Below are 5,000 nucleotides of genomic sequence, written 5' to 3' on the forward strand. Positions count from 1 at the left end.
TTTGTGTGTGTTTGTGTGTGTAGGGGGTGTGAAACAAAAGCCAGACAGCTAGACGAACAGACATTAAGCTACTTCTCATATCTTAATGTAAGAATTATAAAACTTTTTTATCATCTGCGCTTTAATATATTCTTGGTAATAAACCTAAGTACCAGTGAAATATTGGAGTCGATGTAAGTGACTGTTTCCTCACTCCCACCAGATGTCAGGCCTTATATTGATATAAGAAATCAATAGCCTCTTGGACATAAGAGATATGTTGTTGCTAGACCCAAGTCAGCCCCTATCGAGTTCACTTACGATCCACAGAAATTCAGATGTGAGACTCTTATCTATTTTTCTACCATGGCGCATTTGTAATGACATTTATTTACCGTTTAGTCAAAAAGAGAAGGATCACTCTCATGACAATTTGTTTTCTCACTCCATCTGAGACAAAATGGCGGAAATTATCCTCAAACTGGTAACCTACCCCGAGTGTTTGCAACAGTGTGAACTCCGATGTAGGCACCTAAGAACCGGCTGATGGTGCGCCCTTATTATTTTTTTTTATTACTCAAGGTTTAATTAGAGAAAGAGACAGCGTTTATTTCTGTTCTTTTAGATTTTTGTGGCTCTATATATTGAATAGCTACTTTTTATATAGTATGGTTGAAATGGACAAGTAAACGCTTTCATTAAGATGCGGGAGGTGGACCTTGTAACTGAATTAGAAATGATATGATAAATATTGGTTCCAAAATTCTGGTACAGGGCCAGTAGGTTCGTGGAAGGGAATAAATTGATTGCATCGACTACAGTACGTATTTTATCGAACAGATATTTATTTTATCGACCCCGAAACGATAAATAGCAAAGTCGACCTCGGCGGAATTTAAACTCAGTGCGTTAAGACAAAGGATATGCTTTAAGCGTGCTAATGATTCTGGCCAGCTCGCCGCCTTAAATTTATGATAAATATAGGATACAAAATAGGATTCAAACACTGATTAGAGATATTTTATTTTCTATTGAATCTGTTGCAAAGATTCAGGCCAGTGCACAACAAAGAGCCATGGGCACTGCCTGTATTCTTGACTAAAAGAAGAAAAAATAAATAAATAAATAAATAAATAAAAGAATACGGTTGGTTGCAAAATAAGTAGGGCATCATATAAATTAGCTCGGTACTACCAAGTCAACTTCGTTTAAATTCTGCCGAACGTTTAGAATTATTTATTTCTGCATTAGTACTTTTAGGGTCGTTAAAATATCGAAATTAGTCAGATACTGTCTCCGATATAATCTATTCTACCCACTTCCTCCAAATGTGTGACCTTGTTCTTATGTTAGAACTCGAAGCTGTATTGGGTCGTACATTTCTTCACAATGTGACGGTGGCTGTATTATTTATACCAAGTATAGTTCTCCATGTGTTCTGTTATTTACTGGCAAATGTCACTGAGTTAACAAAAAAAAACAAAAAAAAACTGAATAGTATCGAGTTAAATTCTTGGGGATTATAGTTATATACCAGTACATTCTGGGTTCAAATAACATCAAGTTCAACTTTTTATTCTCTTGCCTTGAAATATTTATAATTTAAGTCAGCAGTTCTCAACCGGAGTCCATATGGCTCTTGTCGATTCATTTTATTGTTAAAATTTATGTGAAATAAATTGCTTAAACTTCTACAATACGCAAAGATATTAAAATTTTTTACGACTCCTAATTATAAAAATATAGTAAGGTTTATATATATATATATATATATATGAGAGTATTGTAGTTCGCTTGAAGCATTGTGTATTGTTTGTAAAGAATAAAATGTTTACAATGGTACAACAATGCACTATAAAACAAAAAAAAGACTATATATTTGTTGTAATTTGGTTATCTATAGTCCGATGATATTTCGGAATTACAATTCCTTCTTCAGATCTTCTTAGATGGAGTCTCTGCTATAATATATATATATATATACTTTGAATTGCTATTGAGGTCCAGTACAATAAAATAGGAATCGAAGGAGTTCACAGGCAAAAGAAATTGGTTGAGAACTACTGATCTAAGTAAATGATTCCATCAACGATGATCGTTCAACATTTCTGGATTTAAGTGAATATAAAACATTATTTCGGCTTAGAAACGATGACGTAAAGTAGTGGACATATGCGATTATGTGGTGTTCATGCTTAATTTGAGGACACGTTATTCATGTAAGAGAACAGAAATGAAGATATAAAAATGGTGATTGAAAACGAAGTCAAGGCCTCAACTTGCTGGATACTTATCTTTTCTACTCTGAGATAAACTCCTAACGGTGTTTGAAAATTTCCCTTTTTAAAGTAGATGATCACTTGAAGAATATCGCTTAGGGCTATAAAATAAGGAGGGATCCACTTGTAGTCCTTTCTTGTTTATCGGTGAATTTTAAGGAGGAATTTAATATTATATAGGAGAGTGTGCATGTGCGAATGAGTGTGTATGTGTATTTATGTAAGTGTGTGTTTATGTGTAAGATGGTGTATATGCCTAAACACTCGAGTGTGAACAAAACGAAAAGAGACTCAATACTGAAATAAATGTCATATTTCTTAATACTTTTAAGGCGACGAGCTGGTAGAATCGTTACCCCGCTGGAGAAAGTGCTTAGCAGCATTTCGTCTGTCTTTACGTTCTGAGTTCAAATTCCACCTTTCGCGATTAATGAAATAAGTACCAGATGAGCACTGGGGTCGAAGTAATCGACTAGCTCCTTCTCTCAAATTTTAGGGCTATAGTAGAAAGGATATTTCTTGATCTTTTGATCCTAGCTGAAACTTTACAAATTTACATCAAAACAACATTTCGTACCCTCCTTCTATAATTCCCTGGCATTGCTATACATTCTTTTCTACTCTAGGCACAAGGCCCGAAATTTTGGGTGAGGGGGGGGATAATCGATTAGATCGACACCAGTGCGCAACTGGTACTTAATTTATCGACCCCGAAAGGATGAAAGGCAAAGTCGACCTCGGCGGAATTTGAACTCAGAACGTAAAGACAGACGAAATACTGCTAAGCATTTCGCCCGCCGTGCTAACGTTTCTGCCAGCTCACCGCTTTGCCATTGGTATACATTGTTCATCATTAAAAGGAATTATTCCATCAGATTTCGGACATTGGATTTATATTCGACAGGTGACAGAGTAAATGTACTGCGGTACTTACTGCGGTCTCTATGCATTCTCAGTTCGATTCTCGTCAATATTACCCTTGTGTTTCCTCCTCCTCGCGCTAACGAGAAATAAATCACCAATCAAATGACGTCATTGATGATAGAGTCGATAACCCGCATTTCTAAAATTTAGTTTTGCCGGATAAAATATTTTGTGATATTTACATTCAGGGTTCAATTACTGCTAAGTTCAACTTCACCGTTCACACCTCCAGCGTCAATAAATTACATTACCATTCAAGCACACGGATTAATGGTATCAACTAATCCCCATCCCTCAAAACTGTTCCTAAGTTAGAAACAATAAACCGGCGTTGGAGAGGAAAATACTCTCCTCCTTCGAATTTGTCAAAACATAGGGGAGTGTAATAGAAATGGTTAGAAATCATGAATGGAGCTGTTTAAAACATACGCCTAGAGAATGGGAAGTAATAGTAGAGTGAGACGTTGTGGCTTTCGTAGTCAGGGTGAGCCTAGATTTAGGAAATTCCTTGATTAGCCCAGTTGGAGGCTCTCCTGAATTAGGATGACTGCACATTCGTGTATTTTGTATATTATGTATTCCGCCTTTTTTTATATATCATTTCTGTCTCTCCCGTTCTCATTTATCTTTTATCTAGTCTTTTTTCTTTTCTTTTTTTTTGTAAATACCCCGTTGTAACCTGCCATTGCAACATCTCCTTCATCGGACAGCCGAGCAGCGTATAAAGAAAAAAACTATCGTCACCTTTATCATCATGATCATCATGATCATCATCATTTTTATTGTTGTTGTTGTTGATGTTACTTAGGGGATTGGATTGCTGAAACAACAAAATAGCAGAGCTAATGTCACGTGTCATTTATTTACGTCTGTCTCTTTACGTTCTATGTTCATATCTGGTCGGAGGTGGTGACTCATTGTACGGGGGTCAGTTGATCTGACATTCTGTCCTCCCACTCAAAATATTAGAGATCGTGCATAAATAAGAAATAAGTAAGGAAACAGAGTTAAGGGAAATAAGCCAAGTAAGGCAATCGCATGAATCTAAGTTAAGAAGTGTTGTAGTGAATGATATATACTAAAATAGAATTCTCTAATTGAAATTTACCTCTTTTTGGGAAAGGAGAAGGAAGCAAAGTCTTATAATTAATTGTTAACAATTGTCAAAGAGAAAAGATAAATTCAAGAAATTAGGAAATAATTTCACAAAATAAGTTTATGTGGTTTACGGTCATATCACGTTGAAAGTACCGGTTTTCGTCCGATCACCGAAGTTAAGCAACGTCGAGCCTAGTGAGTACTTAGATGGGTGACTGCTTAGGAAACCTTGGTACTGTAAGCGTTTCACACTCTAATGGTGGTGCTGCAGCATGGCCACAGCTCATGAACTGAAACTAGATCAAATCAAATCATACTGATAGGGAAACCTATGTTTTATTCGCAGAAAAGTGAATAACTATAAACATGTTTTGGATTTATTGTACTTCATCAAGCTAGCATAGTCTACTCTTTCCTGCTCTGATTAACTGACAGACATTTTCTACATATAAGAAATGAGTATACGAAGTACCTTGGGTTCTAACAATTTGGATAATTCAACACAGAAAGAGATAATGTTGGTATTCATAGCAGACTGGTATAATGCCTTATTCTATCTAGCCCAGTCACCTTGGAGCTGAGTAAAGTCTTGCCTTTGATATATAATCGATGCTAGGCGGCCAACTAGTTGAGTCGAGAGAATGTTGGATAGAGTGCTTTGTTTTAGCAGTGACGGCTCCCTACGTTTAGAGCGTAATTCATGTCAACGTCAGCTTTACC

The 5,000-nt window shown here is 36.2% G+C and overlaps 1 protein-coding gene and 1 pseudogene across 1 annotated transcript in view; both read left to right on the top strand.

The window, feature by feature from the left end:
• Positions 1 to 5,000, top strand: part of LOC106874175 (AT-rich interactive domain-containing protein cfi-1) — a 373,160-nt gene that overhangs the window by 167,206 nt on the left and 200,954 nt on the right. The gene's annotated exons all lie outside the window — the stretch shown is intronic.
• Positions 4,406 to 4,524, top strand: LOC128247458 (5S ribosomal RNA; annotated as a pseudogene).

Source organism: Octopus bimaculoides, chromosome 3 (assembly GCF_046866305.1).
Source record: "Octopus bimaculoides isolate indiv1 chromosome 3, ASM4686630v1, whole genome shotgun sequence".
Taxonomy (NCBI): domain Eukaryota; kingdom Metazoa; phylum Mollusca; class Cephalopoda; order Octopoda; family Octopodidae; genus Octopus; species Octopus bimaculoides.